The 27,340-nt window shown below is 45.5% G+C and overlaps 1 protein-coding gene across 1 annotated transcript in view; it reads left to right on the top strand.

The window, feature by feature from the left end:
* LOC133121450 (stonustoxin subunit beta-like) overlaps window positions 1–27,340 on the top strand; it is a 116,017-nt gene that overhangs the window by 198 nt on the left and 88,479 nt on the right. The window lies entirely within an intron of this gene.

The raw sequence follows: 27,340 nt of genomic DNA, 5'->3' as shown, positions 1-27,340 counted from the left end.
CCTGTAAAACACACCTTTATCCCAGGTAATGTACCTGTTAAACAAACCTTTATCACAGGAAATGTACCTGTTAAACACACCATTATCCCAGGTAATGTACCTGTTAAACACACCTTTATCGCAGGAAATGTACCTGTGAAACACACATTTACCCCAGGTAATGTACCTGTTAAACACACATTTATCCCATGTAATGTACCTGTTAAACACACTTTTATCCCAGGTAATGTACCTGTTAAACACACCTTTATCGCAAGAAATGTACCTGTTAAACACACATTTACCCAAGGTAACGTACCTGTTAAACATACCAATATCCCAGGTAATGTATCTGTTAAACAAACACGGGTTCATGACACCAAAAGAGACGCCGGGTTTAAGAAAGTATATTTATTTAACAGATGTAGAAACACAAAGCAGATATGGGCTGATGAGCTAACGGGAAGTTAGTAGGATAAGCTATGGTAAGAGTGTGTGTATCCCTTGGACAAGGGAAAGGTAAAAGTAGCTAGATTAGGTAGTTAGCTAGAGTTCTGGGTGGGAGTGTTAAGAGTGTTAGTTGTACCTGTTAAACACACCTTTATCGCAAGAAATGTACCTGTTAAACACACATTTACCCGAGGTAACGTACCTGTTAAACACACCTATATCCCAGGTAATGTATCTGTTAAACAAACCTTTATCCCAGGTAATGTACCTGATAAACACACCTAATCCCCATGTAATGTACCTGTTAAACACACCTATTTAACAGGTACATTACCTGAGATATATCTGTGTTTAAGAGGTACATTATGTGCAATTAAGGTGTGTTTAACAGGTACATTACCCGGGGTAAATGTGTGTTCAACAGGTACGTTACATGGGATAAAGGTGTGTTTAACAGGTACATTACCTGGGGTAAAAGTGTGTTTAACAGGTACGTTACCTGTGATAAAGGTGTGTTTAACAGGTACATTACCTGGCATGAAGGTGTATTTAACAGGTCCATTACCTGGGATATAGGTGTGTTTAACAGGTACATTACCTGGGATATATTTGTGTTTAACGGGTACATTACCTGGCATAAATGTGTGTTTAACAGGTACATTAGCTGGAATATATCTGTGTTTAACAGGTACATTACATGGGATAAAGGTGTGTTTAACTGGTACATTAGCTGGGATAAAGGTGTGTTTAACAGCTACAGGACCTGGGATAAAGGTGTGTTTAACAGGTACATTACCTGGGAGATAGGTGTATTTAACAGGTACATTACCTGGGATATAGGTGTGTTTAACGGGTACATTACCTGGGATAAAGGTTTGTTTAACAGGTACATTAAATGGGATAAAGGTGTGTTTAACAGGTACATTACCTGTGGTAAATGTGTGTTTAACAGGTACATTACCTGGAATATATCTGTGTTTAACAGGTACATTACATGGGATAAAGGTGTGTTTAACAGGGACATTACCTGTAGTAAATGTGTGTTTAACAGGTACATTACCTGGAATATATCTGTGTTTAACAGGTACATTACATGGGATAAAGGTGTGTTTAACAGGTACAGTACCAGGGATAAAGGTGTGTTTAACAGGTACATAACCTGGGGGATAGGTGTATTTAACAGGTACATTACCTGGGATATATCTGTGTTTAACAGGTACATTACATGGGATAAAGGTGTGTTTAACAGGGACATTACCTGTGGTAAATGTGTATTTAACAGGTACATTACCTGGAATATATCTGTGTTTAACAGGTACATTACCTGGGATAAAGGTGTATTTAACAGGTACATTACCTGGGATAAAGGTGTGTTTAACAGGTACAGTACCAGGGATAAAGGTGTGTTTAACAGGTACATTACCTGGGATAAAGGTTTGTTTAACAGGTACATTAAATGGGATAAAAGTGTGTTTAACAGGTACATTACCTGTGGTAAATGTGTGTTTAACAGGTACATTACCTGGAATATATCTGTGTTTAACAGGTACATTACATGGGATAAAGGTGTGTTTAACAGGGACATTACCTGTGGTAAATGTGTGTTTAACAGGTACATTACCTGGAATATATCTGTGTTTAACAGGTACATTACATGGGATATAGGTGTGTTTAAAAGGTACATTACCTGAGATAAAGGTGTATTTAGCAGGTACATTGCCTGGGATAAAGCTGTATTTAACAGGTCCATTACCTGGGATATAGGTGTGTTTAACAGGTACATTACCTGGGATATATTTGTGTTTAACGGGTACATTACCTGGCATAAACGTGTGTTTAACAGGTACATTACCTGAGATATATCTGTGTTTAACAGGTACATTACATGGGATAAAGGTGTGTTTAACTGGTACATTAGCTGGGATAAAGGTGTGTTTAACAGCTACAGTACCTGGGATAAAGGTGTGTTTAACAGGTACATTACCTGGGAGATAGGTGTATTTAACAGGTACATTACCTGGGATATAGGTGTGTTTAACGGGTACATTACCTGGGATAAAGGTTTGTTTAACAGGTACATTAAATGGGATAAAAGTGTGTTTAACAGGTACATTACCTGTGGTAAATGTGTGTTTAACAGGTACATTACCTGGAATATATCTGTGTTTAACAGGTACATTACATGGGATAAAGGTGTGTTTAACAGGGACATTACCTGTGGTAAATGTGTGTTTAACAGGTACATTACCTGGAATATATCTGTGTTTAACAGGTACATTACATGGGATAAAGGTGTGTTTAACAGGTACAGTACCAGGGATAAAGGTGTGTTTAACAGGTACATTACCTGGGGGATAGGTGTATTTAACAGGTACATTACCTGGGATATAGATGTGTTTAAAAGGTACATTACCTGAGATAAAGGTGTATTTAGCAGGTACATTGCCTGGGATAAAGCTGTGTTTAACAGGTACATTACCTGGGAAATAGGTGTGTTTAAAACGTACATTACCTGGGATATATTAGTGTTTAACGGGTACATTACATGGGATAAAGGTGTGTTTAACAGGTACATTACCTGGGGTAAATGTGTGTTTAACAGGTACATTAGCTGGGATAAAGGTGTGTTTAACAGGTACATTACCTGCGATAACGGTGTGTTTAACAGGTACATTTCCTGGCGGATAGGTGTATTTAACAGCTACAGTACCTGGGATAAAGGTGTGTTTAACAGGGACATTACCAAGGATATAGATTTGTTTAACAGGTACATTACCTGGGATATAGGTGTGTTTAACTGGTACATTACCTTGCATGACGGTGTGTTTAAAAGGTACATTACCTGAGATATATATGTGTTTAACAAGTCCATTACATGGGATATAGATGTCTTTTACAGGTGCATTTCCTGGGATATGTGTGTGTTTATCAGGTACATTACCTGGGATATATCTGTGTGTGTGCATGTGCCACAGTCATGTACTCTAATGTCAAATTTTATTTGGAAATGCATATGTTTGGTCGTTAGGTATCTTTCTCAGGGACACTTCGACACAACCAGGGTGGGGGGTCGAACTTTCTGATTTTTATACATGTGACTTAGTCAGATGGATGCAGGTAATTTTTACACATGTGACTTAGTCAGATGGATGCAGGTGATTTTTACACATGTGACTTAGTCAGATGGATGCAGATGATGCTAAGCTGAAGTGGTGGACTGCTATTCATTATTTTGCCTAAGCATATTTAGAATTAGCAGCCAGTTTGATGCTGTATGCTTCATTTAAGAATTGGATGATTCAGTGTGTCATATATGGTTATCTCTGTGGATGCATTTTTGCTCAGGGAAATTTATAGCATAACCATAACAACATGTCAATCATCTTTATTTTATGCGTCACAAAACTTGTTTTCAAGCTCTGAGAATAATGAACGATGTTGGGAATGTAGAAGACATAATGCATGAGGCTGTGCATGGGTTTGCTCATGGTAATGAGTTGTATGTTGAGGAGTTTGTTGTCTCTTCTTGGAGGAAGGGAGATTATACAGGGGGCTTCGTTTAATAGTCCTAATTTGCTGCTCCTGTATTGTATGAAAAAGCCAAGGGAAAATTGTATTCTTGTTCACAGTCATGGATCCAGAGATGTACCAGTTAAACACACCTATACCCCAGGTAATGTACCTGTTAAACACACCTTTATCCCAGGTAATGTACCTGTTAAACACACCTTTATCCCAGGTAATGTATGAGACGGGTGCGTGGGGGTTGGACCCAAAATGCACGACTCAGAAACAATAATGGAATAAAGTCCCGTCAGGGCTTTATTTGGGACGAATCCCAGGAGCGTAGTCACAACAAGCAAAGTCCATACACGTAGATCCAGCCAAACAGACGATAAACAAACAAAAGGCACGGTGCCGAGGGAAGAGGCAAACTCGTAGTCGGTAAACGTGCAGGGAGGTCCGGTAGCAGGAGAGCTGTCAGCGGGGCTGAAGTACAGGCGGACGGCAGGCAGAGTCGTAGTCGAGGGCGATGCGGAAGTCGAAACCATAAAACAATCAGCAAGGCAAAAGTACAAAGACGGTAGGCGAGGACGTGGTCAAAAACAAGCGGTGGTCAACTAAACAGAAATCAATAAACTATGGTTGGTAAACAGGCTTGGATCGTAACGTGTAATCAATAATAGTAATGCTCAAGAGTTGCTTTGGAGTTCAAGAGGCAGACAATTTCGCCAAGAACAGTTGCGCGACTGGGCTATAAATGCGGGTGTAGACAGGTGTAGACAATTAGTTAGAGCGTAGCAAGGAAATGGAAAACAGGTGCGATGGATGACAAGTTTAACAAGGAGATTAGTAATCGTTAGTAATAAACCTATCCTGCCCTAGCATTAGTAAATTAGTAAATGACATGCACGAGAAACGTAAGGTAACATGAACACATGGTTAGTCTTGTTAGTTTCTACCCAATCCTGATCTAGCGTTAGTCGTTTTAGTAAATAGACAAATGGAAATAATTAGGGAGTGAATGACAGAAGGAGCGAGAGAGAAAAGGCGGAACGCAAGGTTTGCGGAAAGACATGTAAAAGTGTATGCATAAACAACGACCAGTTAACGTAACAATAAACATAAATCAAAACATAATACAAAACGAAACTAAGACGATAACCATTCAACATAACAAGGTAATATAATCGTAACGAAACATAACTAGACATGACGAGAAAATAAATCGTAACAAGAAATAAACTAAACAACATGACGAACCTAGACTAACATAATACATGATAAGACACTACGTGACTAAGACAACATGAATAAACATAAAACATGGCGAGACAGACCTGAAACGTGACAATGTACCTGTTAAACACACCTTTTTAACACGTACATTACCTGAGATATATCTGTGTTGGACAGGAATATTACCTGGGATAAATGTATTTCTGGCTTTGTCTGTGTGGGTGCTTGGCCAATTGCCGCTTCTGCACCCCCTCAAACTCCCCCACTCCCACCACTCTACTGCCCCCTATAGCGTTGCACGGCTATAGACTAGTGGTTGGCCGGACGACCTAAGGTGCGCAGCGGCTGGTGCACGTGGTAATGTATATTACACCTCCGTGCCTGGAGTCTTCTAGGTGTGGCTTCTTGGAGGCGCACTTGTACCTTTCTATTTCCTTTATTTTCTTTATTTTCATGTATTGAAGCAACTGGTATAGGTAGGCTGTAGTTAGGTTATTCATTGGACTCCTAGGACTGGTCTCTTGTTGTATGGTGGGCTTGGCGCTGATTGGTTAGTCAATAGGGGTACCCTCCTCACGTGTTAGTGTGTAAGTGTTAATGGCACCTGAATCACATATAGTATCACCTTGTTTGCAGTAAGGCTTGCTGTGAGAGAGCACTGGGTTGTAACTACACATTGGGAGCCCTGAAGGTGAGTATGCCCCATCCCCTCTGCGTTGTCACCCACCATTCTTAACCTTTACATCAATCTACTTTATTCCTGTTCATTCTGGTAAAATTGATGTTCAAAATATATTTTTATACGAATATGAGCATTTGTTTTAACCTCATTATTGCCTTCCAGCATTGGAATTGATTTAATAAAGTAATTGCATTTAACTTAGACCACGTCTCTGTCTTGTTACTATCAAACTGTAAAGGGGGCCTCTGTTATATTGTGTGACTGGGCTTTAGGTTCAAGCATTTATGCACCCGGTTACACTGGCATGAAGGTACATTACCTGGGATATATCTGTGTTTAACAGGTACATAACCTGGGATATCTGTGTGTGCATGTGTCAGTTGTAAGGCGGAAATTATTAACATCTGGCATTATCACTCAGGGCTGGTCAACTTGCTGGCTTCCTCTGGTATTGTGGAATATGTGGCTGTAAAGTAATTTAACCCAGGAGCATGCATCATTAACCCCCACTATCTCCTCACCCATACGGGCAGGAGCCTGTGGGGGAAGACTCAGGCCTCCAGCCGTAAAACTCGTTACGACGGGGCAACATCCTTTACGGCACGGGAAGGTTTCAGAGGGCACGGCCTGTTGGGCCCATTATTCCCTTCGACCCCCCTTTCTTACTCCCTCTCAGATCTCCCTCTTCCTCAGTCACTAAATGATGTGTACAGCACTGGATGTTTCATGACAGTCAGTTTCGATAATATTCATGTTTGGTATTATTCTGATTGTTTCAGTGCGACTGGTGCAATGGTTTTATTTCTGCAACAGCAAACCCTGGACATCATAACCAATCAGGAACCAGGGAGAAACTGTGGAGCTCTTCCCCAGTGGAAGTCATGTGCCTCAACCCCCCTGTGTTTCCTGGGGAGGCGTGGCTCCAAATTCCAGATGGGTGACCCATTTTTAGGGTTAACATCAAAGGCCAGATTTTGGATTTAAGGACAGTAAACTAAGCAATCTGGGAGAATGCAATCAGCCTCCCGTGCACACAGTGCACGTAATTTCTGCGTACAGGGTAGCCAGACTCCCGTATCTAGCTTTTATTACCAGGTATGACTTTTAAGACTAATTTGGTTTCCGTTGTAATGTTTTTTGATTTGGAACTACTATGTAATTACGTGTATGTAACCTGCCTGGTAAAATAAAATTAACTTGATCGGTTTGGTTTTCCTTACTGACACTCAATGTTATACAGGGAATGCTTGGTTTACCCCCTCGAACTGGTCTAGGGAGGATGAATATTTACGCTTAATGTATCACGGCGTATAGCACCCGTAGGCCTATGTTGGTAAATCCCTCGCCTCCGCATGGTAGTTAATTCATGTCGAGCACAGCCGTAGCTAGGTTGGTCTGCTTGGGTCCCTAGGCTGTAAACAGATATACCCAAGAGTAGCTATTCCTGCGACCTCTGTGATGACTACAGATAGCTAGTCAGTTTGTGAGACGTGCACATAACGCGCAATGTGACATGCGGTGGTACCAGCAGAGGACTGTTCGTAGAGTAAATCTCAGTACAGGATTCCTAAAGCGATCAAGTCAAAATTATCAATAAGAAATCTACCTAATGTGGATAACTAATCTAAATTATTATTCTAAAGTGGAGTCAGATAAACGAAGGTGAATATATTGGCCCTATTGTGGAGATTCTTGGTCAGCCCGGACCAGTAAAGAGCGGAAGGCAGAGTGGTACTCCTGTCTTTGTATCATGGTTTATTTATTGGCTGATCTAGACTCTCCGCATAGGGGCCACTCATTTTTAACCCTATTAGTATTCTTTCAGCAGCACCAGAAGGACGAGCACGCTGATACCTTCAGCCCTCACTAAATTCCGTCGTTGGGTTAGCGTGGGGTTTTACAGCCCTGTGACCCTGTGACCTCACCCCCAGTCAGCCCTGTGACCCTGTGACCTCACCCCCAGTCAGCCCTGTGACCCTGTGACCTCACCCCCAGTCAGCCCTGTGACCCTGTGACCTCATCCCCAGTCAGCCCTGTGACCCTGTGACCTCACCCCCAGTCAGCCCTGTGACCCTGTGACCTCATCCCCAGTCAGCCCTGTGACCCTGTGACCTCACCCCCAGTCAGCCCTGTGACCCTGTGACCTCACCCCCAGTCAGCCCTGTGACCCTGTGACCTCACCCCCAGTCAGCCCTGTGACCCTGTGACCTCACCCCCAGTCAGCCCTGTGACCTGCGCTAGCGACTGTGGTTACTAACACTTTTCCCACTTGGTGGCGCTGAGGAGCTTTCCTTGTTTTACTTCAAGCGAGCAAGTCGCTATGGTGGTTGTAAATGGCCTCTGTTGCAGAAATTGGTAGTAAATCTTAAAAAGTACTTAATGTTGTAATTGTTATAATATTGTTATGCATGTGAGGATTCAACAGTTTCTAAATTGTGTAAAGATTAAAGAGACACACTACTGAAGTGGAAATATTAACAGTTCCATAAAGCTGGTCAGTGTCAAGTAAAGAAACAACATTGAAGCATTGAGCAATATCATTCCAACAAAAATGTGATATTTTGTTTTCTGAATATACTGAATTATGAAATAAATGAAGAATGCAGTTAAATTGTTCATGTACTTTTCATTTATTCTCGATGCATTTTTATTGCAGTGACATTTTGGTCTCAACTACTCATTGAATCATTCAGTATTATCCTGAAATATGGCCTGGGTTAAAATCTCCAACCCTTCACTCAAACATCTCACTGGACACAGCAGCTGTCTGCCTCAGGAGTACACAAGGCCTGGAGCTCAGGAGTACACAAGGCCTGGAGCTCTGGGGTGCACAAGGCCTGGAGCTCTGGAGTACACAAGTCCTGGAGCTCAGGAGTACACAAGGCCTGGAGCTCAGGCGTACACAAGGCCTGGAGCTCAGGAGTACACAAGGCCTGGAGCTCTGGGGTGCACAAGGCCTGGAGCTCTGGAGGACACAAGGCCTGGAGCTCAGGCGTACACAAGGCCTGGAGCTCAGGAGTACACAAGGCCTGGAGCTCAGGAGTACACAAGGCCTGGAGCTCTGGAGTACACAAGGCCTGGAGCTCTGGAGTACACAAGGCCTGGAGCTCTGGAGTACACAAGGCCTGGAGCTCAGGCGTACACAAGGCCTGGAGCTCAGGAGTACACAAATCCTGGAGCTCAGGGGTGCTCAAGTCCTGGAGCACTGGTCTGGTTTCTGGTTTTTATTCCAACCAATTGCCTTGTTTTTACCCTGGTTCACGCCTGTACTTGAGCACAGTAAAATCATTAGGATACACTTGCAGTCTGCAGTCTGGTACTCATACACAAGTCAGATAAGATATGATTGAGTCAATTAGATAATTAAGTCCAGAAGTTGGCAAAAAATCTTGAAATGGATCGGCCCTTGTTCCCCTTGTTGTGCCCCCCTGGTAAGTGAGAAACAGGAGTGGGAGTTTCCCCAACATGGACAGGGAGTGTTGCGGACAGGACAGGGAGTGTTGAGGGCAGGGGGTGTTAAGGACAGGGCAGGGAGTGTTGAGGGCATGGAGTGTTGGGGGCATGGAGCACAGCTTCTTAAAGCAGCCCCCCCTCTCACCCTTCCTGATCCCCCCCCCCCCCCCCCCCCCAAAACCCCACTCCCTACCTCCACCACTGGCCCCAGTCTCCAGCTCCAGGACAGGAAAGAGCTCTCTCATTCCCAAGCTAATGACTTCCTAATCATTCCTCATCAGACACTTTCAATGCCTGCCTTGGTGTGAAACCCAGCTATGACCTGTTTGAAATTCCAGCTACCAGCTACATAGCCTGTGCTGGTGAAAACATGTTGAGTGTAGAGCTTGTCTAGCTGGCCAACCAGCTACCAGCTGTTTCAAAACCTAGCGTAGGCTGTTTATGACAGCAGGGTAATGTGTGATGCTCACAGCTTACAGAGGATTTCAGAAATAGCTGCGCACCCCATGAACAACAAATGCTTCATATTGTGTGTGCGAATGGGCGAATGAGAGCCATCAATTGTCAAGCACTTTGGATAAAAACGCGAGGGTGGTGGGGTTAAGGCTGGGCACCCCTGCTTTAAGGTGTGAGATTGCAGTGTGATCAGAATGCTCTTATAATGCTCACATTTTAATGCTGGTGTAACGATCACTGCAGGTCATTGAAAGAAGTATAGTTCTAGAACACTGACTTAGAATTTTGGAAACATTACAAAAGACCGCCTGGTCGGGCCAATGTCCCGGTTTCGGCCTGTGAGTGAGGCTGGATCCTTTTCCACCTGGTGTGGCACTGTGCCAATCACTGAAACTTGAATATTGGTGTAAGACTTGGAGAAGAAGATTACGCGGCAGGAACTGTAAATAAGCAGTGTTGTTTATTCAGCAGAATGGGAGTCGGTTCACACTGAGACGTTACAGAGGGATGTTAGAGCAGCCATGCCATCGATGGCACATCCGTCATATCTATCTCCAGCATTAGCACATCATCACCTGCTACATTTCCCTGCTCTCTCAAATTATGAGGTCAGATTCAATACTCGTACGGCTGGTTAAGATGTAAATGTTATTTCTACCTAAGAAAATTCTATGTTCTATTAAATCACCTCTCCAAGGAATCGCCACCTTAACGTGGTGGAGGGGTTTGTGTGTCCCGGTGATCCTGGGAGCTATGTTGTCAGGGGCACTAGTGTTTGCCCCCAAGCCAGATTGGTCCCGAGGGAGGAGCCAGACTAATAGCGATTCAAAGACTCCATGACATGACCTCACAAGGACCAAGATACCTCGCCCGGAAAAGGGAAACCAGGGCCCCTTTCTGGAGCCAGACCCAGGAGGGGAGCTCATTGGCGAGCGTCTGGTGGCCTGGCCATATCCCATGGGGCCCGGCCGGGCACAGCCCGAACTGGTCACGTGGGGTCGCCGCCCTGTGGGCTCACCACCTGCAGGGGTTGGCATCGGAGTCGGGTGCTTTGCCCAACGGGCAGTAGGCAAAGGCGGGGATCCGGGCGTGCTGATCCTCGGTGTCGCAGACTGGTTCTGGGGACGTAGAACGTCACCTCTCAGGTGGGGAAGGAACGGGAGCTAGTGCGGGAGGCGGAGCGGTACCAACTACATATAGTTGGGCTCACCTCCACGCAGAGCACTGGTTCCGGAACCAAACTCCTGGAGAGGGGCTGGACTCTGTTCTTTTCTGGAGTTGCTCAGGGTGAGAGGCGCCATGTGGGGATACTCACAAGCCACCGGCTGAGCGCCACTGTGTTGGAGGGTCACCTCTCTGCGACTACGTGTCGCTGGGGGGAAAGCTCTGACTGTCATTTGTGCGTATGCACCAAACAGCAGTTCAGAGTATCCAGCCTTCTTGGAGTCACTGGGCGGCATCCTGGAAAGGGTGTCACCCGGAGACTCCATAGTTCTGCTGGGCGACTTCAACGCTCACGTGGGCAACAATGGAGAAACCTGGAGGGGGGTGATTGGGAGGAATGGCCTGCCTGATCTTAACCCGAGCGGTGTCTTGTTATTGGACTTCTGTGCTGGTCATGGATTGTTGATAACAAACACCATGTTCGAGCATAGGGTAGCTCATAAGTGTACTTGGTACCAGAGCACCTTAGGCCAAAGATCGATGATAGACTTTGTGGTCGTATCATCAGACCTGCGGCCGTATGTCTTGGACACTCGGGTGAAGAGAGGAGCAGAGCTGTTAACTGATCACCACCTGGTGGTGAGTTGGATCAAGTGGCCGGGGAGGCTGCCTGACAGACCCGGTAAACCCAAACGTGTAGTGAGGGTGAACTGGGAACGTCTGGCGGAGGCCCCTGTTCGCGAGGTCTTCAACTCCCACCTCCGGAAGAACTTCTCACGCATCCCGGGGGAAGCTGGGGACATGGAGTCCGAGTGGGCCATGTTCAAAGCCTCCATCGCAGAGGCAGCAAGCAGGAGTTGTGGCCAGAAGGTCATCGGTGCCTGTCGGGGCGGAAACCCAAGAACCTGCTGGTGGCAAACCATCCGACGACTCAGAAAGGGAAAGCTGGGCTTGTCTCAAGCTGTTTTCAGCAGGGGAGGAGAACTGCTGACCCGGGTGGTGGAAAGAACTTTGAGGAGCTCCGGAACCCGAACAACACGTCCTCTGTGGAAGAGGCAGAGCCCGAAGACTCAGGGGAATCTGCACCTATATCCCTGGCGGAAGTTGCTGAGGTAGTCAAAAAGCTCCTCAGTGGCAAGTCGCCGGGTGTGGATGAGATTCACCCTGAGATGCTGAAGGCTCTCGACATTGTTGAGCTGTCTTGGCTGACACGCCTCTTCAGTGTCGCGTGGAGGTCGGGGACAGTACCTGCAGAGTGGCAGACCGGGGTGGTGGTCCCCATTTTCAAGAAGGGGGACCGGAGGGTGTGCTCCAACTATCAGGGTATCACACTCCTCAGCCTCCCCGGGAAAGTGTACTCTAGGGTGCTGGAAAGGAGTCTCCGACCGACTGTCGAACCTCGGATTCAAGAGGAGCAATGTGGCTTCCGTCCTGGTCGTGGAACAGTGGACCAGCTCTTTACCTTGGCGGGGTTGCTGGCGGGGTCATGGGAGTTTGCCCATCCAGTCCACATGTGCTTTGTGGACTTGGAGAAGGCTTTTGACCGTGTCCCCCGGGGAACCCTGTGGGGTGTACTGCGGGAGTATGGGGTACCGGGGCCGTTGTTACAAGCCATCCGGTCCCTGTATAACCAAAGTGAGAGCTGTGTCCGCATCCTCGGCACAAAGTCAAGCACGTTTCCAGTGGGTGTTGGACTCCGCCAAGCTTGCCCCTTGTCAACGGTACTGTTACTGTTGATTGTACTCTTCAATTTCTATATGTTCACACTAGGACTCGGAACAGTACTGTCCTCTCAGGTCCACTTTTGCACTTGTTCTTGTGTTTGATTTGCACTTTGTTGTACGTCGCTCTGGATAAGAGCGTCTGCTAAATGCCACGTAATGTAATGTAATGTAATGTAATGTAATAGTCATGGACAGGATCTCAAGGCGCAGCCGAGGTGAGGAGAGTGTCTGGTTTGGTGACCTCAGAATTGCGTCTCTGCTTTTTGCGGATGACGTGGTTCTGCTGGCTTCATCGGACCGTGACCTTCAGCACGCACTGGAGAGGTTTGCAGCCGAGTGTGAAGCGGCCAAGATGAGAGTCAGCACCTCCAAGTCCGAGGCCATGGTTCTCTGCCGGAAAACGGTGGATTGCTCCCTCCGGGTTGGGAATGAGTCATTGCCCCAAGTGAAGGAGTTCAAGTATCTCGGGGTCTTGTTCACGAGTGAGGGTAGAAGGTAGCGTGAGATCGACAGGCGGATCGGTGCAGCATCAGCAGTAATGCGGGCGTTGCACCGGACCGTCGTGGTTCGTAGTTGATTTACCGGTCGATCTACGTCCCAACCCTCACCTATGGTCACAAGCCTTGGGTAGTGATCGAAAGAATGAGATCGCGTATACAAGCGGCCAAAATGAGCTTCCTCCATAGGGTGGCCGGGCTCAGCCTTAGAGATAGGGTGAGGAGCTCGGACATCCGGAGGGAGCTCGGAGTAGAGCCGCTGCTCCTTCGCGTCGAAAGGAGCCAATTGAGGTGGTTCGGGCATCTGATCAGGATGCCTCCCGGGCGCTTCCCTTTGGAGGTTTTCCAGGCTCGTCCAACTGGGCGGAGACCCCGAGGTAGACCCAGAGCCCGCTGGAGAGATTATATATCTCTCCTGGTCTGGGAACGCCTCGGGATCCCCCAGAAGGAGCTGGAATGCGTTGCTGGCGAGAGGGACGCCTGGAATACCCAGCTTAGCCTACTGCCACCGCGACCCGACTCCGGATAAGCGGGTGACAATGGATGGATGGATGGATGATGGATATTAAATCACTTGTTTTAAGTGAGATAAGCGATTTAAGAGCAAATCTATTTGCACGAGTGGTTCTTGCATGAGGCTTATTTTCTTGGCTGCCAATTGCAGTTTTCCAGCCGTCCGTCACAATACATAGAAATGGAAGCTCTGAAATATACAGGGTCTGGAATGTAGCTAATAATGCACTTTTTAGCACATTAATAATGCGTTTGTTGGTTCAGTTCTCTTTAGAAAATATTTCCAGAACTGCTCTCCTTCTCTTAGATATCTCTGGGTCCCTGTACCAAGACAGGGCCTCCTCTGTGCAGCTGACATGGTTTGACCAGCTCACACTATGTTATGAAACAGCTGGGAGCTGGTAATTCAAGCTGGTCATAGCTGGGTTTTACACTAGGGTAGACCAATACATATTCCTTTACTGTATGTGTGCTATATGTATGAACAAAAAACAATGTGGATTTGTTTTTCTAATTCAAAAAGAATTAGCAGTGGGCTACTACTAGCAGCTAAACCTCTTGATTAATTATTTCATCCTCCTCTGTGAAGCTGAATTGTTGAGCTAAAGAGATCTATTACATTTCCCTGAACCCATCAGCTGGCAGTTTCCAGCTGGTCAAGCTGGGATTTACACTCGGGTGAACCAATACACAGTCCTTCACTGTATGTATGAACAAAAAACAACATATATTTGTTTTTTCCTGATAAAGCAGTGGCTTTATTAGAAAAACTAGCAACTAGCAGCTAAATCTCTGGAGTAATTATTTCAGTTAGGCATTTGGCATTAGTGTAATTACTGTGGTGTGACTGCCGGAGGTGAGTGCCAGCGTACGTTAACCACTCGGGCAGGGACAAGACATGTGTTGCATTCAGATGCTTTCCCCCAGGTGTGGTTCCTGAATTAATGAAGTAACTGATTCTCAAGAATTAAGATGGTTTTGTGAAAATGCTGGGCCGGCCAGTTTCAGTTCCAGGTTTGTAACACCCTCGGGGCAATGTGATAAATCACTGTTTAAAGAGTGATGATAGCCTTGCAGTGTGTGTGTGTGTCTGTGTGCTGGTTTGATGTCAATATCAAATGATTATGAACTAAACAATATCGACGTTCATATGTTTTATTGTCATTTTGGGAAAATCTGATTACACATTAATCAATATTAAACACAGAACATTAATCGTATTGAACACAAATCAAAGAAAACTGCCTTCAAACAGCCATATTACTACCATTGTGATTATGATTATTATTATTAGGATTATTGTATATAAATCAAACAAAAGATTACATGGAAATCTAAAACATTAAAATCTTAAGAGAAATATCAGATTATCTGATTATGAAAAAGAAAAACTGATTATTATACTACAAAAGGCATTTTTTTTATGTTTGGGAAAATCCACTCAGGAAGCACATATGTATTTATTAAACTTATTTTTTTACTTTGACCAGTCTGGCCATTCCCCTCTGACTGTCACTAACAAGGCGTTTCTGTCTGCAGAACTGCTGCTCACTGGATCTATTTTTGTATTTTTTTTCACCTTTTTTTGCAAACTGTAGAGAATAGTATGTGTGAAAATCCCAGGAGATCAGCAGTTTCTGAGATACTCAAACCACCCTGTCTGCCACCAACAATCATTCCACAGTCAAAGTCACTAAGATCACATTCTGATGGTTGAGGTGAACATTAACTGAAGCTCCTGACCCGTATCTACATGATTGTATGCATTGACCTGCTGCCACACAATTGGCTGATTAGATAATCACATGAATAAGTGGGTGTAATAAGGTAAGAATGTTCCTAATAAAGTGTTCGGTGAGTTAATGTGTGTGTGGGTGTGTGGGTGTGTGTGTGTGTGTGTGTGTGTGTGCGTGCATGTGTGTGTGTGAAAGACAGAGGGAGAGATAGAGTGATAGATGCAAATCCATCTATACCTGCGTTCTGTCTATTCTTTCTATGTCCCTGTGACTAATGTTTCTTGTCTTTCACTTTCAGTTGCCCCTTTTTATATGTATAAAAAACAGCTCCTGGGCATGAGGGGTCTGACATGTAGCTAATGATGAATTTACCAGAAGAAGTTCTTATTCGGTTGAAAAATTTCTCTCTTTTCCTGTTCTGTTTCGACCGAAAACTTTTCAGTACATCTCTCATCTTCTCAGAGATCTGTGGGTCTCTGAGCCAAGGCTGGGCCTCCTTTTTGAAGCTGAGGTCCTGAGCTACAGAGATGTTTTGCATTGCCCTGAACTCTTCAGAAGCCAGGCACTCAAACAGGTTTGAGAGGTACGGCTCCTCCTCCTTCAGAGAGGTGAAGTTGAAGATGTAGACATGTTTAAATTTTGGATCAGCGAGAACTTTGTCCAGCTCAGGTCCAGGTGGCACAATGTCACACTTCTTCAGACGATTGGTGTAGCTTTCCAGCACCCCTACTTCAGACTCTTTATCATCAAGCCATTTTCTCATCTTGTCAGGAGTGAATGATGACTCATTGATGAATTTCAGCATGGCCACCAGTTTCTCTTCCCCCTCTGTCCCACCCCGGATAGCTGGCAGAAGTTTGCTCAGATTATTCTGGAGGGTTTCTTTGTAAGTGGCCAATATGTTTTTGAATTTGACCAGGTTCTCTGTTAAATCTGTGACCTTAATGGCCTCACATCGTTGTATGGCATCGTCAGCTCTCATTTGGGCCTCGCAAAGGTCGGTGGTTTGATTCCCGGTGTAGCCACAATAAGATCCGCACAGCCATTGGGCCCTTGAGCAAGGCCCTTAACCCTGCATTGCTCCAGGAGAGGATTGTCTCCTGCTTAGTTTAATCAACTGTACGTCGCTCTGGATAAGAGCGTCTGCCAAATGCCATTGATGTAGTAAGATAAAAGATGAAAACGGGGACTTTCAGAGACAGAAAAACAGACCATGACAATTAGTCTTGTCATGTCAGCAATTAGCATTTGCTTCTTCTGTTCAGCTGTGTCTTGTTAGTTCTGATCTTTTTTCCATTCTGTCTCTTGTATCTATAACCCTCTTGTTTCATGTTTCAGTGCTCAGTCTTGAGTTTCTTTTGACTTCTGTTGCAAGGTCTCATGGTTTAGCAGCTTATGAGTTTACATGTTCCTGTGCTTGATTGTGCTTGATTGTGCTGTTTGATCGTGTTTGTTCTCAGTAAAGTTTCATTCCTTTTGCCATCCTATCCCTGACTCTGCCTGGTTCTCTGCACTTGGGTCCACGCCCCAGCCCACACACCTCACACCCCTAGTATTTGCATTTTTAATCATTCCCGAAATGGCCAAAATTGCCTTCTTATAACTACCTAGTTGCAATCTCGTGCAGAACTACAGACATTCAAACATGCTGCACCACCAGCATTGTCTCATGATGGTCTGCCTTCCACAGACCACTCCTAACATGAATTAATTCATTCATTCATTCATTATCCTAACCCACTTATCCTGAACAGAGTCTGTGCTGCCTCCACTCCTAACAATGCAGCAAAAACAATCCCAATGAATACATGAAGGTAAGTCATGTACCTGTGACCTTTCCAGACAGAATCTGGGACAGATGCATATTCTGGGACATGTACTGTATATGCAAATGAGACTGGTACAGTACTGTGCAAAAGTCTGTATAATTAATATTTTAATATTTTCTAACCTGTATAACATTCTGTACAGAGAAGATTCTTTCAAAAATAATTCAATGAAAGGTCCTAAATAAACGTAATATACATCTTACGTTACATTTCAGTAATTTGGCAGAATAGTTAAAAACTGAATCAAATCAATATTTTTTGTGACCACCCTTAGGCGTTAAAACTGCATCACTTCTTTGAAATAGCCAACGCTGTCCTGCAGTTCCATAAGACAATCACAGCAGGGAGGTTGTTCCAAGCATGTTGGGAGAACTTGCCACAGTTCTTCGGCAGACTTCGGCAGGTAAAAAGTAGTCAACTGCTTAGAGTAATATGTTATGTGTTAATTAAATTAAATACAAAAATGCCTCTGTAAAATGTAATCTTATATGAAATTTGGAAATCTCAAATGTGTTCTTTTATACTAACACACACAAAAAAATAAACATTATATATATTATAAAGTCTAGGGTGCCTAAGACTTCTGCACAGTACTGTAGATGCATTCATCCATCGATCCATTATTATCCGGAGTCGGGTCGCGGTGGCAGTAGGCTGAGCACAGTATTCCAGGTGTCCCTCTCCCCTGTAACACATTCCAGCTCCTCCTGGGGGATCCCGAGGCGTTCCCAGGCCAGGAGAGATGTATAATCTCTCCAGCGGGTTCTGGGTCTACCTTGGGGTCTCCGCCCAGTTGAACGAGCCCGGAAAACCTCCAAAGGGAGGCGCCCGGGAGGCATCCTGATCAGATGCCTGAACCACCTCAATTGGCTCCTTTCGACGCGAAGGAGCAGCGGCTCTACTCCGAGCTCCCTCCGGATGCCTGAGCTCCTCACCCTATCTCTAAGGCTGAGCCCAGCCACCCTACAGAGGAAGCTCATTTCAGCCACTTGTATCCGCGATCTTGTTCTTTCGGTCACTACCCAGAGCTCATGACCATAGGTGAGGGTTGGGACGTAGATCGACCGGTAAATCGAGAGCTTCGCCTTCCGGCTCAGCTCCCTCTTCACCACGACGGTCTGGCACAACGCCTGCATCACTGCTGACACTGCACCAATCCGCCTGTCAATCTCACGCTCCCTTCTACCCTCACTCGTGAACAAGACCCCAAGATACTTGAACTCCTTCACTTGGGGCAATGGCTCATTCCCAACCTGGAGGGAGCGATCCACCATTTTCCGGCAGAGAACCATGGTCTCGGACTTGGAGGTGCTGACTCATCCCGGCCCCTTCACACTCGGCTGCAAACCGCTCCAGTGCGTGCTGAAGGTCATGATCCGATGAAGCCAGCAGAACCACGTTGTCCACAAAAAGCAGAGATGCAATTCTGAGGTCACCAAACCGGACACTCTCCTCACCTCGGCTGCACCTTGAGATCCTGTCCATGAATATTACAAACACAGTGACAAGGGGCAACCATGGAGGAGTCCCACACCCACTGGAAATGTGCTTGATTTTGTGCTGAGGATGTGGACACAGCTCTCACTTTGGTTATACATGGACCGGATGGCTCGTAACAACGGCCCCGGTACCCCATACTCCCGCAGTACCCCCCACAGGGTTCCCCGGGGGACAGGGTTGAAAGCCTTCTCCAAGTCCACAAAGCACATGTGGACCGGATGGGCAAACTCCCCTGACCCCCCCCTGCAACCTTCTTGAAAATGGGGACCACCATTTTCTGCCACTGTGCAGGTACTGTCCCCAACCTCCATGCGACACTGAAGAGGCGTGTCAGCCAAGACAGCCCAACAATGTCCAGAGCCTTCAGCATCTCAGGGCGAATCTCATCCACTCCTGGCGACTTGCCGCTGAGGAGCTTTTTGACTACCTCAGCAACTTCTGCCAGGGATATAGGTGCAGATTGCCCCGAGTCTTTGGGCTCTGCCTCTTCCACAGAGGACGTGTTGTTCGGGTTCCGGAGCTCCTCAAAGTTCTTTCCACCACCCGGGTCAGCAGTTCTCCTCCCCTGCTGAAAACAGCCTGAGACAAGCCCTGGTTTCCCTTTGAGTCGTCAGATGGTTTGCCAGAACTTCCTCGAGGGAAACCGAAAGTCCTTCTCCATAGCCTCCCCGAACTCCCTGAACAGCGGGTTCTAGGGTTGCTGCCACGACAGGCACCAATGACCTTCTGGCCACAGCTCCTGCTTGCCACCGCTGCAATGGAGGCTTTGAACCTGGCCCACTCGGACTCCATGTCCCCAGCCTCCCCCGGGATGCGCGAGAAGTACCTCCAGAGGTGGGAGTTGAAGACCTTGCGGACTGGGGCCTCTGCCAAGATGTTCCCAGTTCACCCTCACTACACATTTGGGTTTAACGGGTCTGTCTGGCAGCCTCCCCGGCCACTTGATCCAACTCACCACCAGGTGGTGATCAGTTGACAGCTCTGCTCCTCTCTTCACCTGAGTGTCCAAGACATACGGCCGCAGATCTGATGATACAACCACAAAGTCGATCATTGATCTTTGGCCTAAGGTGCTTTGGTACCAAGTACACTCATGAGCTACCCTATGCTCAAACATGGTGTTCGTTATGTCACAATCCATGACCAGCACAGAAGTCCAATAACAAGACACCGCTCGGGTTAAGATCAGGCAGGCCATTCCTCCCAATCACCCCCTTCCACGTTTCTCCATCATTGCCCACGTGAGCGTTGAAGTCGCCCAGCAGAACTATGGAGTCTCCGGGTGGCACCCTTTCCAAGATGCCGCCCAGTGACTCCAAGTAGGCCGGATACTCTGAACTGCCGTTTGGTGCATAAGCACAAACGACAGTCAGAGCTTTCCCCCCAGCGACACGTAGTCGCAGACAGGCGACTGTTCTGGCTCCACGGTGGAGGCAAACTGAAGACGCACCTCTTCAAGGAGCACCTCTCCCCGTCCCTCCCTACCTCCCTGTGAACCTTAATTGTTGTCTTTGTGATTTACTTTGTGTATCGGTATTTTTAGTTGGCTAGGTAAGCAGTGTATGGATAGTTAAGTTTGGTCACTTTTGCTTTGTTGTTTGTTTGTTTATTTGTTCGTTAAAAAAAAGAAAAGAAAAAAAGATTCAAATAGGCCCTGGTCCTTATCTTTGTTGTACAGGTAGCAGTGAAATTGTACTTCCCTCTAGGGTCTTTCAGCGCACTTATCCCTGGTTATGGGTATGCACTTTGTTGTACGTCGCTCTGGATAAGAGCGTCTGCCAAATGCCATTAATGTAATGTAATGTAATGACCCTCTCGTTCCCCATAGATGCATGCCCTGCTGAAAAAAAAATGCTCAAGTTAGATTTTGAAACTGCTGGTAACTGGTTGACCAGTTCAGACCAGCTCCCAGCTCGACATGGTTTGACCAGCTCAAGCTATGTTATGAAACATAGCTGGGTTTTACACTAGGGTAGACCAATACATATTCCTTTACTGTATGTGTGCTATATGTATGAACAAAAAACAATGCATATTTGTTTTTTCTAATACAAAAATAATTAGCAGTGGGCTACTACTAGCAGCTAAACCTCTTGAATAATTGTGTGCGTGTGTGCGCGTGTGTGTGTGTGTGTGCTGGTTTGATGTCAATATCAAATCATTATACTCTAAACAATATCAACGTTTCAATGTTTTATTGTAATTTTGGGAAAATCTGATAACATATGAATCAATATTAATCACAAAACATGAATCTGTATTGAACACAAATCAAAGAAAACTGCATTCAAACAGCAATATTACTACTATTGTGATTATTATGATTATGATTATATTATAAATCAAACAAAAGATTACGTGGAAATCAAAAAACATAAGAATGTTAAGAGAAATATCTGATTATCAAGGTCCGATTATAAAAAAACTGATTATTATAGTACAAAAGGCAATTTTTTGTGTTAGGGAACACTTAGTAAGCACTTAAGTATTTATTAGACGGCACCAACTTCTACTGCTGTAGCCTATCCACTTAGAGTTATGATGCGTTGTGTGTTCAGAGATGCTCTACAGCATACCACTGTTGTAATGTTGTGTGGCCATTCCCCTCTGACTCTCACTAATGTAGCGCCTCTCTAGCGTGTTTGACTAATGTGAGAGGTGGCTAACCTGTGTTCTTTAAAATATATAAAGCTTGGGGTTTCACTAATTAACTTATTAGTATTAACCTAATGTGTGTATGACTGCTCACTTTAAATTAAATGCTCTTTTCCCTTTAAATCAGTGTTTAAGCATGACTTCTTACATGTTACCATTAACTAAAATGTCTTTAGAATTACTTTCCTTCTAAATAAACACTTTTAGCCTTTAAACACTCTTATTAGCTTAAACAAAATTACTACGTGTCTTGATTAACTTAAAATATCAAGAGTAGTGATTAACCATAACTGTTAAAGTATAAAATAGAAAATAGAACTGTGTTTAACTCTTTCTTTTCAAATATCAAATGTCACATGAAATGCATTCAAATGAACAGCAAAACCTATGGGCCCAAAGAAATAAAATTGCCGGCAATAAAAGAATCTAGCTTGAAATATATAATACCCAGTTCACGTGATGCAGGCCTGAATGTAGCTCGTGTACGTTGTAGCCTCAAACAAACTGGCTGCTTCACCACGCGGGCAAAAACAAAAACAAAAGAACGGTAACTTTACTCAATGGAATGTGGGCTCACACGCGCAGGTTGCAAGGCGGCAGGAGTAGGAGGAGAGATGACGAGAAGAAGCAGAATATTCACAGGGCCGAAGAGAAAACTCACGCAGCTGAAGATCTCGGCAAAGTCCACCATTCGGCAACGCTATCCGGCTCCGTCGTCGTCTTGTTCCACACAGGCTTTACTAGTCGAGTTCGCTGGTCGCTAGCTTGTTAGCAAAGTCCATACAAATGCACTAGGCACTAAGTCAGCAGCTAGACTGAACTACTTTCTGTCTTCTTGTGCTGAGCAGTTCGCTCAAAACTGACAGAACTATCACCATTAAAGTTTCTGTAAGAGTCCTGGTCGAACTCTTTCACTAAAAATGGTGTTGACATTGACTTAACGGTTCGTGTTTCACTTTACAGCAGACAACACGCTTCACACGTCTTCCCTGTTCGTCGCTCTCTCTCAACTCCGCCGTTTTTCCTCACGTTTCTTCATTCCACTCACTTCCTTGTGCTCTGACCTCGAATATGATTGGCTCATTCACAAAAGTTCCAGAAATAAAACAAATCCACAAAACTCCTTCCTTCCTTATTCTTACAGGCATATTTAAAGCATTTTCACATATTTTTAACACAACAAATAATGAACCTTTTAAATGCTGTATTCAGTAAACCATGAACATTACACAATATTCATTGTTCTCAATGAGCAAAATCATAACTTCATTGCTGGTCAATGAATCTTAACATTTTTAACCTTAAATGCTATTTATTAAACTATGAACTTATTTATTCCTTTATATTCTTATGAATAAATTTCAACAGGGTTACACTAACAAGGCGCTTCTGTCTGTAAAACTGCTTCTCACTGGATTTCTTTTTGTTTTTTGCATCATTCTTTGCAAAATATAGTGAGGATTGAAATAGTGAAATGAAAATGAAAATCCCAGGAGATCAGCAGTTTCTGAGATACTCAAACCACTCTGTCTGCCACCAACAATCATTCCGTGGTCATGGTATTCTGATGGTTGATGTGAACATTAGCTGAAGCTCCTGACCCGTATCTACATGACTGTATGCACTGCACTGCTGCCACACAATTGGCTGAATAGATAATCACATGAATAAGTGGGTGTAATAAAGTAAGAATGTTCCTAATAAAGTGTTCGGTGCACTGCTGCCGCACGGTGTAGATAATCGCATGAATAAGTTGGTGTAATGAAGTAAGTGCCTAATAGAGTGCTCAGTGAGTGAATGTGCGTGTGTGTGTGTGTGTGTGTGTGTGTGTGTGTGTGTGTGTGTGTGAAAGACAGAGGGAGAGAGAGAGAGATAGAGTGATAGATGCAAATCCATCTATACCTGTGTGTTGTCTTTTTTAATACTTTTCCTGGGTGTGATTTCTGGCTTGCCTTGCAGTTGCCCATGTTTATATGTATGAACAACAGCTCCTTGGCTTAAGGGGTCTGACCTGTAGCTAATGATGAATTTACGAGTAGTTTTTACAAATTTTAAACTTTTTTTGTGAACTTTTTCGCTTCTGACTGAAACCATGCCAGTAGATCTCTCATTTCTTCAGAGATCTGTGGGTCCCTGAACCAAGGCTGGGCCTCCTCTTCGAAGCTGATTTTCTGAGCTACAGAGATCTTTTGCATTGCCCTGAACTCTTCAGAAGCCAGGCACTGAAACAGGTTTGAGAGGTACGGCTCCTCCTTCTTCAGTGAGGTGAAGTTGAAGATGCAGAGACGTTCAATGGCTGGATCAGAGAGAACTGAGTCCAGCTCAGGTCCAGGTGGCATAACGTCACAGCCCTCCAGACGCTTGATGTAGCTTTCCAGCACCTTTACTTCAGACTCTTTATCATCAAGCCATTTTCCCATCTTGTCAGGAGTGAATGATGACTCATCGTCGAATGTCAGCATGGCCACCAGTTTCTCTTCCCCCTCTGTCCCACCCCGGATAGCTGGCAGAAGTTTGCTCAGATTATTCTGGACGGTGTCTTTGTAAGTGGCCAATATGTTTTTGAATTTGACCAGGTTCTCTTTTAAATCGGTGACCTTAATGGCCTCACATTGTTGAATGGTGTCGTTAGCTCTCATTTGGGTCTCGTGTAACTGGTCCATCCGGTCTTCCAAACGTGCCACCAGATCCACACTGATATTGGTGACCAGCTGGGCTGCGCGTGGGTCCAGTTTTGTAAGAGGATAGAGCCAGACCTTCACAGGCACTGCTTTACTCCCATCCCCCATCAGCTCCGGGAGCTTTTTGAACGAATCCACAGCCTCCTCAAATTTGGAGGGGTTTTGCCCCAGCGCTAAATCGCTGTGGAACATGCAGCTGAACTTATCCACCGTCTTCTTCTCCTTTCTTTTCAGCATAAATTTTCCCGAACTGCTGACATGAACTTTAAAGAACTTAATGGACAAATCCAGGTTCCCCTGAATCTCTTCCTTCTTCTCATTCTTTGATGCCATCTGGTCGAAGACCATGAAGACCTCACCCCCATACAGTACTCCTGTCACCACATGGGTGGCACTCTTCTGGGCAAACACTTTGGAGTATATCACGTTGCCCAGTTGGGTCATAGCCAGCTCTTTGAACTCGGTGGTTTGTTCGTAGTGCATTGTGGCCCTGCACTGTCGCATGGAGGACAATGTGTCCTTCAAGTAGCTGCCTGACGCCCCCACCTTCACCAGCCCTGCCAGGAAGCTGACTTTCAGTGAGCCACTGATCTCCATCAGCCTGGACTTCTCACTGAGAGAGGTACAGATTCCAAGATCTTGATGCGTGTGGGGCTGTGGTTTCACATCCATATCTTTTCTGATGGCTTCTTGATCCCACAGTGAGACTCCTAACACTACCGAAAACTTTTCAGTACATCTCTCATAAAGGTGTGTTTAACAGGTACATTACCTGGGATAAAGGTGTGTATAACAGGTACATTACCTGGGATAAAGGTGTGTTTAACAGGTACATTAGCTGGGATAAAGGTGTGTTTGACAGGTACATTACCTGGGATATAGGTGTGTTTAACAGGTACATTACCTGGGATAAAGGTGTGTATAACAGGTACATTACCTGGGATAAAGGTGTGTTTAACAGGTACATTAGCTGGGATAAAGGTGTGTTTGACAGGTACATTACCTGGGATATAGGTGTGTTTAACAGGTACATTACCTGCGATAAAGGTGTGCAACCCCATGCACAGCCTCATGCATTATGTCTTCTAAATCCCCAACATTGTTCATTATTCTCAGAGCTTGAAACAGGAGTACTGTATGGGGGTGAGGTCTTCATGGTCTTCGACCAGATGGCGTCAAATGAGGAGGACAAGCAAGATATTCAGGAGGAACTTAATTTTTCCATCAGTAAGATCCCAGAACTTGATATCAACAGTTTGGGAAAAGTGAAGCTGGCAGACGAGGAGAAGAAGAAGGTGGAGAAGTTCAGCTGCACGTTCCACAGCGATTTAGCGCTGGAGCAAAACCCCACCACTTATGAGGAGGCCGTGCAGTTGTACTAAAAGCTCCCGGAGCTGATGGGGGATGGAAGTGAAGCGGTGCCTGTGAAGGTCTGGGTGGGAGTGTTAAGAGTGTTAGCTGTGAGAGGCCTCTGTCTGAGAGTCAAGGGTGTGATGCAGTTGCAGCAGCCAGAGGCCAGATGAGGTGAAGAAAAGGCCAAAGAGAAAGAGAAAGAGAAAGAGGGCTGAAGAGACTACACAATGAAAGAGAAATTTATAGCATATAATCCAGAGACGCTTCAGACCTCACGACTTACCAGTCTCTCCTGGCGGCATTCTCTTCCGCTGTCACTGCCGCCAAAGCAAAATACTTTCAAACACAAATTCAGAACTCCAGTTCTAACCACCGGAAACTTTTCTCTATTTTCTCCTCTCTCCTCAATGCACCGCCTCCTCCTCCTCAGTCCTCCTTTGCTGCTGATGACTTTGCTGATTTCTTTGATGAGAAGGTCACAGTCATCCGTAGATCCTTTACAACCACCGCCCCCCTCACTGTGCCCTTCCCCCCCTCTAGGCCCATCCCTTCCTTTTCCACTTTCTCCCCCCTTACGGACTCTGATGTTTCTCAACTCCTGCTCTGCCACCGCCCTACAACCTGTGCCCTTGACCCTATCCCCTCTTCTCTTCTCCAAACTATCACACCTGACATTCTCCCATTTGTCACCTCCCTTGTCAACTCCTCCCTGTCTTCCGGCTGTTTTCCGGCATCCTCCAAGAGGGCCCACATCACTCCGCTGCTAAAAAAGCCTACCCTGGATCCCTCCATCATCCAGAACTACCGCCCGGTATCTCTTCTTCCTTTCCTTTCTAAAACTATAGAACGAGCCGCTTCTACTCAACTTTCTTCCTTCTTTTCTAACAACAACCTGCTAGACCCCCATCAGTCTGGCTTCAGATCGGGCCACTCGACAGAGACTGCGCTCCTCTCCGTCAGTGAGTCACTCCATGCCGCACGAGCAGCCTCCCTCTCCTCTGTCCTCATTCTTCTAGATCTCTCTGCTGCCTTCGACACTGTGGATCACTCCATCCTCCTGTCTGCCCTGTCAGCAACGGGCATCTGTGGCACAGCCCTGGACTGGATTGAGTCCTACCTCTCTGGTCGCTCCTTCCAGGTTGCCTGGGCTGGTTCAGTATCGACCCCTCGGCCCCTCGCCACAGGAGTTCCCCAGGGCTCAGTCCTAGGCCCGCTTCTTTTTTCTCTTTACACTCGCTCCCTTGGCCCTGTGATCACTGCACATGGGCTATCCTACCACTGCTACGCGGACGATACCCAACTCTTCGTCTCGTTCCCGCCGTCTGATACGCAGGTTTCAGCCCGTATCTCTGCTTGCCTGAGGGACATCCAGAGCTGGATGGACAACCACCATCTAAAGCTCAACCCAGGCAAGACTGAAATGATATTCATCCCTGCTAAAACCTCTCCCCATCTGGATATCTCCATTTCCCTCGGGGATACCACACTCAATCAAATTCATCAAATTCAAAACATTGGTGCTAGCCTTCCAAGCAGTTAAAGGGTCTTCCCCAGCTTATCTACAAAAAATCATCAGACCCTACACCCCTGCCAGACCTCTTCGTTCAGCCTCCACAGGCCGCTTGGCACCTCCCCCTCTCTGAACCTCCACATCACGCTCACGACTACTGTCTGTTCTGGCTCCACGGTGGTGGAACGAACTCCCCGTTGAGGTCAGAACTGTAGAATCTCTCCCCACCTTCAAGCGCAAGCTGAAGACACACCTCTTCAAGCAGCACCTCTCCCCATCCCTCCCTACCTCCCTGTGAACCTTAATTGTTGTCTCTGTGACTTGCTTTGTGTATCGGTATTTTTAGTTAGCTAGGTAAGCAGTGTTTGGATAGTTAACTTTGGTCACTTTTGCTCTGTTTGTTTGTTTCTTTGTTCTT

This window comes from Conger conger, chromosome 2 (genome assembly GCF_963514075.1).
Source record: "Conger conger chromosome 2, fConCon1.1, whole genome shotgun sequence".
Classification (NCBI taxonomy): domain Eukaryota; kingdom Metazoa; phylum Chordata; class Actinopteri; order Anguilliformes; family Congridae; genus Conger; species Conger conger.
Note: the sequence above shows the minus strand (reverse complement) of the source record. Positions and strands in the feature narration are given on the sequence as shown.